At 35.1% G+C, this 16,979-nt stretch overlaps 2 long non-coding RNA genes across 2 annotated transcripts; both read left to right on the forward strand.

Annotated features, from left to right (window-relative positions):
• The first annotated feature begins 2,435 nt into the window (after positions 1–2,435).
• Positions 2,436–3,518, forward strand: LOC146167099 (uncharacterized). Its single transcript, XR_014498681.1, has 4 exons — positions 2,436–2,449; positions 2,818–2,992; positions 3,287–3,315; positions 3,436–3,518. It is a non-coding gene; the product is annotated as an uncharacterized LOC146167099 (long non-coding RNA).
• Positions 3,519–12,394: 8,876 nt separating this feature from the next.
• LOC146167100 (uncharacterized) lies at positions 12,395–13,492 on the forward strand. The gene is made up of 4 exons (XR_014498678.1): positions 12,395–12,408; positions 12,796–12,994; positions 13,299–13,327; positions 13,411–13,492. It is a non-coding gene; the product is annotated as an uncharacterized LOC146167100 (long non-coding RNA).
• The last annotated feature ends 3,487 nt before the right edge of the window (positions 13,493–16,979 follow it).

The raw sequence follows: 16,979 nt of genomic DNA on the forward strand, positions 1-16,979 counted from the left end.
TGCAGATATTGCTGAGATTGGGCGCTCTAACTTTATTGCTAACTTGGGCCAATATTTTGGGGCATTCCGAGCAATAACAGCAGAACATCTCTGTAATATTGACTAAACTTGTAATGCGGAAGATCAGGACCCTTTGATGTTGCTATATTTAAAAAAAAAGATTATTTTAACAGTTGAATTTGAGATTTTTTGACCAAATCATTTTAGAGTTTTTGATAATTTAGTCAAAATCATTTTTAACAAGTATGTGGCCAGATGGAATTAACAATATTACTTGCCAATGTATGTTCATTGTTTTGCAAGGTGACCAAGGTGATTTAAAATATTATGCGTGTGTGTACCATACAATACGAGTGTTGTACTACTTAAAAACTTGGAAATACACTTCGGGTATGCTTTATTACAAAAAAACTATTTAAAACGTTTCCAGTCAGTGCTGATATCGTCATCTGACGAACTTGTGAAAAAAGTTTTAGGTTCAGTAATTTTCCACTAAACCAAACTCAGTATAGCTGTTTGTGAATCTGTTCCTGTCTGATAAGATAAACGTTTCCTAATCGTGTAACGATACATCCTCAAACGTGCTTAAATTTATTTACACAACACCAAAACCTTACTCATGAACCAAATCAAAGGTCGGTGCTAATCTAGCAGCTGCAAATTGCAGCATTCTTCTCAATGTATTCTTTTCTGGCACTTACCGTATGGTTTTAACTGGAAGTCATTATGGTTTTAACTGGAAACTTTTTCATTGCATCTCAGAAGACGAGCCTCCCGCCCTGTGTGCAAAGATAGCAGTATGTTTGTTATGCCGTGAAGGCGTAAACCGTTCTTGGCAACATGGGAAACTTAGTAGTCAACACCAACTCCTCACTTGGATTTCGCCCCCATTTTACATAAATATGAAAAATTCACATTTACACAGATCCCATGCTTTTTAATGTTGATTTGCCTATATATAAAACAGGTTAAAATGTATTTTATCTGACATGCAATGTTTGTAAAGACAGACAGTCAAGTTTTTTGGAAAACTAAAATAAACAAACGTTAAAAAGTGTATGAATTAAAGATATTGAAAGGTTGTTTTTTTGATACATATGGTCGATATTAATGCCACAGTACCGGTAAGACAAAAAATAAGATGAAATAAACTCATAAATTTAAACGTTGGTCTCTATGCTAAAGTGAAATTCAATGCTGGCCCAACGCGATTCACATAGTGGGTGAGATCAAATTTAAACGACAAAAAACAAAACAAGTCAGACAATATGCTGCAAGGGCAGAGTACCGGGAAACTATACAAAGCGAAGAGAAGAAACCTCTTCTCCTTGCAGATTTTGAGCAATAAACCTCTTTCGCTCTAAACTGATTAAGGCAATAACATCCTTAAAAATCATATGGTAATTTTACTTGGCGCTCTAGTCTTTTGATTATTGCGGGAAGTTATACCATGAGATTCCTTCAGTAGGATATTAATCATAATGAAGAAAGCCATAGGCTTACTTTTTCTTTCAATTAGGAGAAATATTCTGCAGGGAGCAGGAGAAAAACGCTGTGTGCAAGGGCTCACCATATCTTCCGAACGGCATTAATGAAATTACCTAATTGTTAGTTTTATCTTCGAAAGCATTCTGTTTGGTTAACCACATTTGGCCAACTTTCATACATATTTTAATATTTCGCGTTTCCACATTAGTTGTTTTGGGGAGAGCTCACGGATTTTCATGTATTTTATTAGTGGGCGTTTCGACAATAGTTGGTTTAAAAATCTTTCAAAATTATAAAAATGTATGATGTACATAATATTCTCGTTTAAGATAATAGTAAAACCAGTACTTGAAATTGCCCTTCAGTTAATTAATAATTTTTTTACAAAACCGCCCTAAACAAACTATGTTTTAATAAATCAACACTAAATTACCAAATTAGTTGACAAATTGCTTTTTTTATAAAAGAAACAGCTTGAAATCGCCCGCTTCCTTGCTTTGAAAAGTATGTCACACTGCCGTTGAAAAGTTAAGATTATTTAGTTGGTAAGCGAGTAATAGCCTGAAATAGAATATCTGCGTTGGGAGAACATAACCTTAAAAGGTAGATTTTCAAGCGGTATATTTTTGTTATAATTTCGACAGTAAAAATAGTGTGATTTTTTGGCAAATTGTACTGTTTTTGATCGTCTTGTTGTTCTTCATTTATATCACGGTTATATTTACTCTAACACTGTATTCGCTTCAGACAAGTCTGTACGTGTTTCAGTCACGTTCTTCGCTGATCGCTGATCATATGTTTTTGGAAAGTCATGATCATCGGCAATTGGGATGACTAAGACTTCCTCGCGCTCCAATGAACGTGAGTGACATTGAAGGGAAGTTTATGCTAAATATCGCATAAATAGCGGCTTTGGTGGAACATCTCTTCACTTGATTTGTTGCAAAGCAAAGACATCAAGGTAAGATGAAATCTTAACCGTTGTTGGAATGCGATGCGAAAATGAAGTCACTTCGAACTGCAAATCTAGTTGTACGATGGCTGGGAAGGCTTTTGAGCCCTATATCGCTCTTCACTAAAAGCACTTCCAAGTGCATGCAGGGTTTGCTAGCTTTCAATGTCAAAGCGTGCGTAGCATGAGTTGTAGTTCTCATAAACGCCTTAGTTTTTCATTTAAGCTTACAAGCGCATGGAAGACGACACGCTCCTTTACCTGATTTTGTTCAAAACTAACGCGTAGCCGTTGTAATAACGTGGAAGTGGAAGGTCTGTTAGATGATCTAAACAAATCATCGTAACTGTTTTGTATCATTATTGTGATATTTTTAGATGAACAAGTTCCTTCTCTTGGCACTTCTCTTGGGAATCCTACTCCTCACAGTTGAGAGCGGCGACGCTTTCTACTATCGTCGTCGTCGTCGTCGGCATTCATGGAGGCGCGGGAAGTATGGTGATGCAGTAGAAGATGATGATGAAGAAGGCCTACGTGAAGAGGTTCAAAAGGGTAAGTTTTCAAAACTGCAATAAACGCCGCTTAATCCAAAATATAAACAAAATCTGAACGTTCTAACAATGCTTATGGTAGTTTGATTTTCGTATAAACGATATTTTTTGAAACTTGTTGAATAATGTACTACAGTTTTTCGTTCATGAGTGCCACGTGATTGTAGATATTTTTGTGTTATTATCTTATTTGTTTTTCAAAATAGTAAAACCTCTAGCAATAATTCTAAAATATTTAATTTTATATGATTCATGAAATGAGTGTTGGCTAATTTATACTTGTTTACGTTTTTAGATGATTTGATTGAAGAGTAGTATATGCAGGTAACTATATAATTTTTCGACTTATTCACTTTTGAAATTATTCAATTTAGTATACTAAGGATAGGCCTAATAATTGCTTTTGAAAACATCAACCTATTTGTGTGTTTGTTCATTTTTTAGACGAAAAAGAAATCAGCGATTGGGGATTCACCATCTTCAAATATTTCGCCTTGATTCGTCGCAAAATAAAATTTAAAAACGTACTAAGAGATGTATTTTTTTCAGATGTAACACAAATCACAGCATATAGAAATGCAAAATACATATTGACCAAAAAATGATATGTTTTTTCATATGAGAAAAAAACTAAAAAATGTATATTATAAGCAATGGTGGGATTCAGCCGGTTCGCACCGGTTCCATAGAACCGTCTCACGACATTGTATGAGATCAGCGAACCGGTTAGCATGGAAACATACAATAAGAACTGAAAAGCAACAGTAGCCTACTTTAAGCAGAAAAATGTATGAAACCATAGTATTTAGACCAGACCTGGGCAACATACGACCCGCCAAGCAATTTAATCCGGCCCGTGTCATTTTTTTTAAATACATAGGCTAAACGAAAACAATGGCGAGTTTCTACATGTTTGTTTGTATCGTAAGCATTCTGTCCGGGGACGGATAGTCATGACCCAGGCAATTCTATTTTTAGCTTGTTTTATAGACTAAAAAGGAAAATGTTTACGCGTTTCGCGCGAATCTCTTTGCTTTTCCCGTATGATCCACGGGATTTTTTGGCATCTTTAAAGACAAATAGCGTTCTCTGCACTGTGACATCTATCCAACGAAAGTTTAACAAACTTGGCCTAATATTTATGTATTTTTTCCGCTTTGGTCGAAAAGTATTGAAAGTATTCCGTCTTTGAAACTACTCTGAAACATACCGATTTACATTTTGTCAAGCTAATTTAGTCAATGCTATATTGCGAGTTTCTTCCGATTTATACTGTCTTTGCAATATGGCTGTTGTACCGCAAGTAACACATCGGTAACTTAAAGCCTCAAAAAGCAAAAAAAAATTGAAGGTTTTTTGTGCAAAATTTGTACGTCTAATCTTAACTTTGTGTCAACGCGCCTCACAATTTGATAAAAGCCATATCAAGCAAAGTTCATTTATTAACTGTGCTCAATTCGTGACGTCCCCCTTAAATCTAAATTAAAACTTGCATTTTAAAACAATTATAGTCGCAATTTTTCGGCGCTTCGTGCGACGTTTTGTCGCCTTCTTTCATTTTGGCTTAAATGCACATTTCGCACAACTCCAAACGTACTGTAATAACAAGTTCGTTAGTTTATTTGATTCAGATCGTCAGAGTATGACGTCATATTGCATGTATTTCAGATCCTACTTTGACCTGGCCCGCCAAAACATCTTAAGTTTCTCATACAGCCCACGTGAAAACATAATTGCCCACCCCTGATTTAGACCAACGACATAATAAGGGACCTAAATCTGTCGGAATACGTCCTAAACATAATAGCATCGGAATATGGCCTAAATAGCTAAAATAACGCCTGAAGATGTAGGTACTGGGTTGGGACAATCGAGGAACGTTGGTCTGGTATCGGCCGTTTTCCTCTCTACGTCTTGACGTCCTAGATCAGACCTGGGCAAAATACGGTCCTTCAAACCGTTTAATTTGGCCCGCGGCTTATTTTTCTTAAAATAAAAACCAGGGCGACTCACATGTTGGGTTGTAACATAAATAACACTATTTCCAGGACGGGTCTATAACCCCGCCAAACTCCATTTCATCCTGTTTTAAAGACTAAAAAGGAAATTGTTTTCGCGTTTCGCGCGAATCTCTTTTGTTTTTCGCTACGTTCCACGCGTTTTTGAGCGTTTTTTTTGACAAAAGTCTCCCTTTTTACTGTGACTCTGTTAAACGAAAATTTGTCAAACATAGCCTAATATTCCGTCTTAAAAATATATAAACGAAATTAGTACAACGGCCGTTTTCCAACCTCTGAAACATAGCCTACCGAATCACATTTTGTCAACCAAATTTAGTTAATTCCATTTTTTTGTTTTTCCCGATTTATACCGTTTTTGCAATATGTCAAATACTATGGCAAACACATCGGCAACTTAAAGCCTCAAAAAGCAAGAAAGGCATTTTTCGTTTATCTGTGCAAAATTTTAACGTGATTTAACCTTGGGCTGCTGCATGAGTTAACGCCCCTGGCCACTTGGTTAATGACAACATATCAAAGAATTTACATATATTTTATCTGTGATCAATGTGTGACGCTCCCTCTAAATCCAAATTAAAACACTTTGAACCAAATACAGCCGCGATTTCTTTGCGCTTGGCGCGATGTCTTGTCACCTTCAAATCGTCTACAGTTGTACATTTGCGCACAAATCCCAACGTAATAACATGGTATTTAGCTTGGTTTATAGCGTCAAGTATGACGTCATATTACGTAAATTTGAAATCCTATTTTAGACCTGGTCCGGCACAACATTTTGTTTCGCATGCGGCCCGCGGTATAAATATTTGTCCACCCCTGCCCGAGATTGACCGGCGCCATTAGAGCGCCGCTGTTTTGGCAACGAATTTTTGGCTCTATTAAGGCCCTTAGGGTTATTGGTGGGTAATCGGTGGGGTAAGAAAAAGGTTAGAGTGAAAATTTTTATTTGAGTTAGTGATGTACTTAGTAATAGGGTTAGGAGTTAGGTAAAGGGTTGTTTAGGCCTAATGCTGACCATTTAGATCTTATTCCGACCGATTTAAGACCTATTCCGATTTTATTAGGTATTACTCTTAATTTGGTTTTATCCCGACGTTGATATTGTTCTTATTTCGGTTTTATGGCCTAAGTCTGTTAGCATTACTGGTTACTGTCAATGGATTTATCTATCCGATACACCGATTTTTAAGTGTTTTTTTAATATGCAATAGTCAAGTTTCAACGTAACAGTTATACATTGTGTTAATTTTTATAATTGTAGTATTTTTCTTTAGTGATTGTTTGTTTAAGAATCGAATTGTTGCGCAATAAGTACAAGTATTCAGACGACTACTAAAAAGTAGACTTTTTAAAACAGAACCGGCTGAAAAATATCAATTTTGTGATAGAACCGGCTGACAAAATATTTGAATCCTACCACTGATTATATGTATTTAAGATATAATTATATAAATATATGCCAACTGTTAGGTTGAAGTACGATCAAGGTTGCATTCGAACCCCGTTTAAAATTATAAACAACTCTGTTAATGTCATCTTTTTCAACGTTTACACAAAATGTTATTTCTAACAGTTTGTCCCCCTAAGCTGAATAGTGGCATTGTAAATGATAACTCTCATCAAATTTGTTTAATTACGTGCAAAAAGTAATCAAATCCATGAAAATGTGTCACTCATGTTCATTGTAGTTAAGGGAAGTCTTAGTTATTTCAACTGCCGATCCTGGCTTTGCAAAAAAATAAATATAAACAGCAATACACGTGACTCTAACGCGTTCATTCCGTTTAACCTATTTTAAAGCGAGTAAAGTCTGGGAGTAAATATCATGTTGATATAAATGCAGAATTCTTCTCAATGCAACTAAAGTAGAAACGCGCAATATTAAAATATGTATAAAACTTTGACGAAATATGTCTAACGAAACATATTGCTCTCGATGAACATTTTTTTTTTGAAATACAGGTGATGTAAATCCATCTCTTTGAATAAAGTAAGTTTTAGCGGGGGAAAAAAAAAGATAAAACGAATCGGCACAAAACGACCTTTTTGTACAAGGCTACGCGCTTAAAAGTTTGTTTTCCCACAAAACAATTTTTGACAAGAACAAACAATATGTTAACATTAAGAAAATTCTAAGTCGTTGACTGACAAGAACAACAATCGTCAGTAGTGCTTTGTTATAAACAAACCTTTACAAATAATAGCACGTAAAGCCTCGCTGTGTGAAACGTAGCGGACAACAACAATATATCACAACAAACTAAACATCGAATTGTTATTTTCGCAAGGCATTAAGTTGAGAATTATTAAAATAAAAGTCGCAACGGCAAAATTTTTGTTAAACTGAATGACAAATTTAACGTTTTGTATAGGTGGTTTTATCAAACTGAAATAAAGAAAGAGCTATTATGAAAACAGTTATATATGAAAATCAAAGCTCCCTGATCTAACGCATTACAAGTTTTCGTAAAATAAGTTGTTTTGCTGTCAATGTCCGGAGGATGTCAAAAATTGGCCCGAGTCTGCAAGTTAGTTAGATCGTCTAATCTTGGCAATGTCTGCATAGCCAGCAATATGCTGCAAAATGATGCAATTCACCTTCCAGGATGTAAAGATTGAGCAGGGTCGTGTTAGATAAAGAAGAAATGGGAAAAATTCCTCCGAGCAAAATTGGTGAAAATGCTGCAACTTGCAACCACGAGCAAAAGCGCTAAGGCAATATGCTGTAAAGACAATCTGCAAGGATGTGTTTTGCAGGAAATAATGCTCAAATAAGAGAAGACAATTCCTCCTGTGTGCAGAGTTATAAACTTCCTCTTATCTTTTATGATTCAGCCAATAAACTTACGCCCTTGAGTTGTTATTCTAGGAAGTAATTCTAGAGGACTTCCTCAGAAGGGTGTTATGATACATAACGAAAGAGGAAAAAAAGTATTTCAAGCAAAATAGAAGAGCGACGCGAGTAAAGTATGGCAGTAAATATCCTGTTGATGTAAATGCACAACAAGGCATAATTCAAACTAGGAATTGAATTCTTCTCACTGCAACTAAAGTATGTATAAAACTTAACGAAATGTGGCCAACGAAACATATTGCTTTCGACGATAAAATAAACAGTTAGGTCATTGCTTGAAGGCAGTTTGGACGATTTGGAAAACCTTTGAACACAGCGTTTTGCTCCTTGACGATTAATTATTCATCCTAAAGGAAGAAAGACTATCGATTTATTTATTATGATTAATATCCTAGCGACGGAATCTTCTGGTTGATTTCCCAAAATAATCAAAACGCTAGAGCGCCAAGTAAAATTAACATATATGACTTTTTAAGGATGTTATTGCCTTAGTCATTTAACAGCGAAAGAGCTTTATTGCTCAAAGCTGCAAGGAGGAAGGTTTCTTCTCTTAATTTTGTATAGTTTCCTGCAAACAAAATCTCAGCACCCTACCATTGCACAATATTGGCTAGCTTATTTTGCTTTTTGTCGTTTAAATTTGATCTCATTCACTATCTTAAGAATTTTGAACACCATTGAATGTCACATGAAAATTGAGACTAACTTTTAAATTTCCTTGTTTTTTAGGTTTTTTCGCAAATAGCAAGTATGAAAGATAATGCTTTATTATTATGTCCCAGTGTGGTCGTTGTGCAGACATACTGGCATTCTTACCCATTACTTTTGACGACATGTATAAAAACAACATTTTTTTTAAAGTTTTGTTATTTTAGTTTTTCACAAAACTTGAGTGTGTCGCTTTACAAACGATAGCCTACATGTCAGATAAAAACACATTTTAACTTTATAAATCAATAGAAAAATAAACATGGGAAATTAGCTGTGTGAATGTGAATATCCCACATGTTAAATGGGGGCGAAATCAAAGTGACAAGTTAGTGTTGGCGACTAAATCTTCGATGAAAAGGTTTTTTGCATAATCAACATACCGTTAATTTTGCACACGGGACAGAGAGGACTCGTGTTTTGAGATAAAATGAAGTTAATAACTTCCAGTCTAAACCATACGGTATATGCTAGAAAAGGATACATTAAGAATAATGCTGCAATTTGTAGCTGTAAGATTAGCACCGACCTTTGTTTTGCTAAACGCTTTACTAGGCAATGTTCGGTTTAAGAGTAAGGTCTGAGCGTTGTGTAAACAGATTGAGGCTCGTGTATAAGGATGTATCATTGCACGATTAGGAAACGTCTTTTTGGACAGGAACAGATTAAAAAAACTGCTTCTAAGTTAGGTTTAGTGAAAAATTACTGCACTTATTTCAAAACGTTTGTCACATGACGTCGGAAAGTTTTCTACAAACCACACCCAAAGGATATTTCTAATAAGAGTAATTTTTTTAAGTTACTACAACACATATTGTATGTTACACTAAACGTGTAATATTTGAAATCACCTTGGCTACCTTGAAAAACAAAATAACATACAAAAAGGCCTGTGTTTGGTACAACGATATGGGTTTTATATCTTTTACACGTAGTTTGAAAAAATCGATAAAAGCCCACATAGCATACCTTGGCTCGTAATTTTACTTATTCCATCTGGCCATCTTTCGGGGAATAATTTTGACTAAATTATCTACAAACTGAAAAATTATTTCGTCAATAACCTCAAATTCAACTCTATAAACAATCTTTTCGACTTTGTGACAATGTATTTCTCGGATTGAACAATGGCCGAAAAAAAAAATAATTACAAAATGCAATAAAAGTCAAAGCCTTTCGAAAAGGGACCTAATAATAACGGAAATTTAAAAATTGTAACAGTAGGCCTACGTTCGTTTTTCCTTGCGCAGTTGAAAACTAATAATATGGTCAAAAATGCTTTATGTTGATGTGATCAAATTAAAATAACGAACAAAGCTAAAGCACTACGGCAATATGCTGTAAAGACAATCTGCAAGGATTTGTTTTGCAGGAAATAATGCTCAAAGAAGAGAAGAAAATTCCTCCTTGGCGCAGAGTTGAGGAATGAACTTCCTCTTCTCTTTCATGATTTAGCCATACTTACGCTTTTGCGTTGTTGTTATTCTAGGAAGTAATACTGAAGGACTTCCTCAGAAGGGTGTTATGATACATAACGAAAGAGAGAAAAAGGTATTTCAAGCAAAATAGAAGAGCGACGCCCTTTCAATACGACAACTGCTCCATCTTTATTCCGCCGATTTCGTAAAATACTAAATTTACCACCATTAGATATAACATAAAACAAAAAACAATAATTGGTCCTATGAAAAATTTTACTTCATTAAATTGAGTATGAGGGAACTTTATTTGAGGCAGCATTGCTTCTTAATGTTTCGAATGCTGTGGTCCGGTTATAGGCTCTCAACACTTGTGATCCCCTGCGTAGCTATGAGAAGTGACCCCCCACATTTCTCTCCGCCACCCCTCAGATGTTTGATACATCCTGATTTAGAATATTGAAAAACCATTTGGTCAAAGTGCTTAGCAAGTTTATAAAAGTTTTTTTTTAAATGTCATGTTAGACCATGATTATCTATTTTGCCTGTACATTTCCGTAAAAATCAACAACCTAATGTTGCATTCTTCTCGCGGTTGTGTGCTGCAGCATTTTCACCAATTTTACTCGGAGGAATCTTTCCTATTTCTTCTTTATTTAACACTCCCCTCCTCAATCTTTACATCCTGGAAGTTAAATTGAGTCATTTGGCAGCATATTTTGGGCTATGCAGGTATTGCTGAGATTGGGCGCTCTAAACTTATTGCTGACTCGGGCCAATGATTTGGCGCATTTCGACCTTTAACTCCAGAACATCTCTGTAATATTGCGTAAACTTGTAATGCGGAAGATCAGGAGCCTTTAATTTTCCTACATTTAAAAAAAAATTGTTCATTCAGTTGGATTTGAGATTTATTGACCAAATCATTTTAGAGTTTTTGTTAATTTAGTCAAAATTATTTTCACAGGTATGTGGCCAAATGGAATTAGCAATATTACTTGCCAATGTATGCTCTTTGTTTTGCAAGGTGGCCAAAGTGATTTAAAATATTACGCGTGTAGTGTAACATACAATACGAGTGTTGTACTACGTACAAAATTGGAAATACACTTTGGGTATGCTTTATTACAAAAACAAAACGTTTCCAGTCAGTACTGATATCGTCATCTGACGAACTTGTGAAAAAAGTTCAGTAATTTTCCACTAAACCAAATTCAGTAGCTGTTTGCGAATCTGTTCCTGTATGATAAGATAAACGTTTCCCTAATCGTGTAACGATACATCCTCAAACGAGCTTAAATTTATTTACACAACATCAAAACCTTACTCATGAACCAAATCAAAGGTCGGTGCTAATCTAGCAGCTGCAAATTGCAGCATTCTTCTCAATGTATTCTTTTCTGGCACTTACCGTATGGTTTTAACTGGAAGTCATTATGGTTTTAACTGGAAACTTTTTCATTGCATCTCAGAAGACGAGCCTCTCCGCCCTGTGTGCAAAAATAGCAGTATGTTTGTTATGCCGTAAAGGCGTAAACCGTTCTTGGCAACATGGGAAACTTAGTTGCCAACACCAACTCCTCACTTGGATTTCGCCCTCATTTTACATAATTATGAAAAATTCACATTTATACAGACCCATGCTTTTTCATGTTGATTTGCCAATATAAAACAGGTTAAAATGTATTTTATCTGACATGAAATGTTTGTAAAGAGAGAAAGTCAAGTTTTTTTGGAAAACAAAAATAAACAAACGTTAAAAAGTGAATGAATTAAAGATATTGGAAGTTTGTTTTTGTACTTGTGGTCGATATTAATGCCACAGTACCGGTACGACAAAAAATAAGATGAAATAAACTCATATATTTAAAAGTTGGTCTCCATTCTAAAGTGAAATTCAATGTGGTCTAACGCGCTTCGCATAGTGGGTGAGATCAAATTTAAACGACAAAAAAACAAAACAAGTCAGGCAATATGCTGCAAGGGCAGAGTACCGGGAAACTATACAAAGTGAAGAAAGGAAACCTCTCCTCCTTGCAGATTTTGAGCAATAAACCTCTTTCGCTTTAAACTGATTAAGGCAATAACATCCTTAGAAAGCATATGGTAATTTTACTTGGCGCTCTAGTGTTTTGATTATTGCGGGAAGTTATACCATGAGATTCCTTCAGTAGGATATTAATCATAATGAAGAAAGCCATAGGCTTACTCTTTCTTTCTATTAGGAGAAATATTCTGCAGGGAGCAGGAGAATGTTTTTGGAAAAGTCAGGATCGGCAATTGAGATGACTAAGACTTCCTCTCTCTCCAATGAACGTGAGTGACAATGAAGGGAAGTTTATGATAAATATCGCATAAATAGCGGCTTTAGTGGAACATCTCTTCACTTGATTTGTTGCAAAGCAAAGACATCAAGGTAAGATGAAATCTTAACCGTTGTTGGAATGCGATGCGAAAATGAAGTCACATTGAACTGCAAAGCTAGTTATATGATGGCTGGGAAGGCTTTTGAGCCCTATATCGCTCTTCACTAAAAGCACTCCCAAGTGCATGCAGGTTTTGCCAGCTTTCAATGGCAAATCGTGCGTAGCATGAGTTGTAGTTCTCACAAACCCTTTAGTTTTTTAATTACGCTTACAAGCGCATGGAAGACGACACGCTCCTTTACCTGCTTTTGCTCAAAACTAACGCGTAACCTACCTAGTGTTAAAGCTGTGATGTAATAACGTGGAAGTGGAAGCTCTAGTCGACGATCTAAACAAATCATCATAACTGTTTTGTATCATTATTGTGATATTTTCAGATGAACAAGTTCCTTCTCTTGGCACTTCTCTTGGGAATCCTACTCCTCACAGTTGAGGATGGCGACGCGCTTTACTATCATCGCCGTCGTCGCTGCAGATTCGTCCGCCGGTGTTGGTGGAGAAGGAGGAGATTCAGGAGGCGCAAGTATGGTGATGAGATGGAAGATGACAACGAAGTCCCTGAAGAGGACCTAGAGGGTAAGTTCTCAAAACTGCAATTGCTACCATTTGACCAAAATATACTGTGAAAAAAATCTGACTGTTCTTACAATGCCTTTGATAGTTTGACTTTGGTAGAAACCATATATACTCTAAATTATTGATCAATATTGATTTAATACACTTTTTTGTTCAGGAGTGTCATCTGATTGTAGATGATTTTTTTGTATATTTGTCTGATTTGTTTTTCTGTATAGAAAATAAAACTTCTAGCAATAGTTCTCGAGTTTTAAGTGGTCGATAAGATAAGTGTTAGCTAATTTATACTTGTTTGCCTTTTCAGATAATTTGCTCGAAGAGTAATAAAAGCAGGTAAATATACATTTTAATGCAATTCAGATTTACTTTAACTGGAGTAATTCAAAGTATCTTTATCATTGCATTTAACACTGCAGACGAAAAAGAAACCAGCGATTGGGGATTCACCATCTTTAAACAGTTCGCTTTGTTTCGCCGAAAAATAAAATTTAACAAAACGTCATGTAGGCTGTTTTTGTTAGAATGTCTATTAGAAACAAATTTATATTATAACAATAGTCCGTACTGAACAGATTTCGTTAGCAATTGCTAATCGGCAATTTAGTGTTAAGAATAACATATTTTATTTGAAGTCGATTTAGTTATTTACTAGCAAGGGTGAGGCTATAAATTTTCACAAATATTTGGCTTTGATTTAACAACATAGTATATATATTTTTGTAAATTTGACTTTGGCACATTTTCTCGTTTAAAACACGTTAACATTAAAACTTCCAAAGCATCTGGTTTACTCTTTGATAAAGCCAAGGACACAAAGCGATAATGATCAAAGGGATGTGGCAATTTTAGATATTAATAAAACAACCGGCACTTTACGTTTCTGTAGAGCTATAAATTAATATTTGAAACAGGTCCTTTGTAGACATGACGCTTTATGAAAATCTAACCAGAATAAATAGTATTCTCATGCAAGCAAAGGTAGGCTAGTGAGGTTTTAACTCGGGACCTACTGCCAAGAGTACTTTCGCCTAGCCCTAAACACAACCTTATTTAAAGGGGATCAACAGTCCGTATTCAGCAACTCAAACATTTAAATACGCAATACATGTCGCATTGTGTATAGTTATGAATGATTCAATTGTTTGTTTCTTTGCTTTACTATGCGAATTTTACCACATTATACAACGAAGAACAAAGTTAATGACAAAGGTAATACGCTGCAAAGGGATTTTGATATAATGCCAAGAAAGAAATAACTCTTAGATGAAAACTTTAACAAATAACCCCAATTACCCAGGAATCATTTGTGAACAGGTCATTTAAAAATAAGTTTAGTCCCCGTCAAGCCATTCTTAAAACAACGTAAGTCCAAGTCATGTATTTTTGAGTAAACAACATGCCAAGTCCCAGTCAAAGTCATTGGTTGCCTAAGCCAAGTCCCAGTCAAGTCATTATGAGAGCAAGTCAACTTCAAATCAAGTCCTTGTCATAAAAATAAAACTCTAAACTAATAAACTGGTAAAGACTGGCTGACTTTTCCGATTCCGACCAAAAACTTAGGTAAAACAACATAAATACCGGTACAAGATATAGCAAACAAAAATTTATATGCAAAAATTTGAAATTAATAACCCAATTTTCTAAAAGATGCTGATTGAAAACATTTTATTTTAGGCCAAGTCATTGTCAAAAAACTTAAGCCAAGTCAAGCCATTTGTCCAAAAGACTTAAATGAGTTCAAATCACTTTGCCCAAATGACTTAAGTAAAGTAAAGTCATTTGAAAACAGTGAAAACGTTATTGATGTAAGTAATTACCACACTTTACTAAATATTCTTATTATGATAGTCTTGAAAAGCTTTGTCATTAGAGAAATCATAACGATATATGTTTATATGCTGTCCAAGAAAAAGGGTTATGTCAAAGAAAACATAAGTTGCCTAACGGTTTGAAAGATATCAAGACAAGTTATTCTAATCGGATAATTCTTTCAAAATTACCTATATTTATAATTATTTTTTACTTATGTGATAAGACAAGGGTTTACTAATAGCAAAGCGCTTGTAAGCGATTGCTAACTTTTAACAAAAAAAGGAAAGATAATTGTCTCTATCCTTGCAGCGGCAGAATATTTGCATGGAATGCTTTATTTTCTAACTTTTCTTTAAAAAAACACCCTCTAGAGCAGCAGTGGGCAATTATTTTTAACCGCGGGCCACATGAGACTTACAATTTTGTGGCCGGCGGAGTCAAAAATAGGATCTCAAATATGCGCAACATAATGTCATACTTTGACGGTGTAAAACAAATAATCTAACGAACTGTTATTACGTTGGGAGATAAAATGTGCAATTTAAGTCGAATTTAAAGAAGGCTGAAAGACGTCGAATTGCCGCTATATTTGTTTTAAAATGCGAACTTTAATTTAGATTTAGAGGGGTGGTGTGACGCACTAAGCACAAATAATAAAAAATGTGAATTGCTCGATATATTGGCTTTTATCTAGTTGTGGGACGCATTGACCCGAAAGTTAAAATTAAAATAGGTAAAAAATTCGCACACAACACTTACAAGGTTTTTGTTAGCTTTTTGAGACTTTAAGTTACCAAAGTGTTACTTGCGGTACAACGGCCATATTGCAGACGATATAAATCGGGAGAAACACTCAACATGGCATTAACTAAATGAGATTGACAAAATGTAAATCAGTATGTTTCAGAGTTTAGAAAACGATCGGTATTTCGTTCATATTTAAATACGGAATACTTTCGACCGCAGCGCAAAATTGTGTAAATATTAGGCTAAGTTTTGTAAACTTTGTGCCACAGTGCAGAGTACGCTTTTTGTCTGTAAAGATGCCAAAAAATCGCGTGGGACATATGAGAAAGACAGAAGAGATTTGCGCGAAGGGAAAATAAGCTGCGGGCCGGATTAAATTGCTTGGCGGGGCGGATGCGGTCCGCGGTCGTATGTTGCCCAGGTCTGCTTTATAGGTATTGCATTTCATGTTGCTACACGAGTACCGCACGCAAATGAAAATAAAAACTGTAGAAACGATCGTAATAGGATAGTGTGGTGATTCCTATATAAGTGCGTCCAAAGTGCAAAACTATGCAGCCGAGTAAAGACATACTTAAGTTATGTGAAAAACACCAATAACAATAGTCGAAACTAAATTCGAATAAAAAAGATATTGGATGGTAGGTTGTTTTGCTGTATTTATGGTATGTGGTATGTAATTAATGTTTAAGAATTCTAGCCTGTCTGAATAATGAAGGGAGTTGAACATACAAATACTGTAAAGCATCAATTATATTTTATACTTGCTTTTTGTGACAACAGAACAAAAATAAGATACGTAAAACTCGTGGCTTAAAATCAAGAAAATTTAAAAGTTGGTCTCAATTCAAAAGTTATATCTAACTGTGGTTCAAAATGCTTCACGCATGCGATCAAATGTTAACAACAACAAGAAAGCAAAACAAGCCCGACGGTATCCTGAGCGTATATAGACTGCTTGAAGTTTATTAAAAAAATATATCCTCCTTGCAGATTTCGAGCAACAAAGCTCTTTCTCTCTTAAATGATGTAGGCAATAACATCCATAAAAAATCATATGGCAATTTTAATAGCGCTCTAGTGTTTTGATTATTACAGGAAGTTATACCAAAATACGCCTTCCGTAGGATATTAATCATTTTAAACATATAGCTACACTGTTTCTTCCTATTAGGAGAAAAATCTGCCAAGGGAAACGCGCCGTGTAGATTTATGTATTTGATTACTGAGCGTTTCCACAATTGTTGGTTTTAAAAGGTTCAAAATTATTTCAAAGTCATTGCACCTAACAACTGTCTTAAATCGTCTTAAGATAATACTAAAACAAAACCTTTCTGAAATAATGTCTAATAAACTTTAAAAAATCTTGCGACTTCAGTCAATAGTTAACTTTAACCAGACGTTCCTAAAAATTATTTTTTTCCTA

Source organism: Ascidiella aspersa, chromosome 1, assembly GCF_963924565.1.
Source record: "Ascidiella aspersa chromosome 1, kaAscAspe10.2, whole genome shotgun sequence".
NCBI lineage: Eukaryota > Metazoa > Chordata > Ascidiacea > Phlebobranchia > Ascidiidae > Ascidiella > Ascidiella aspersa.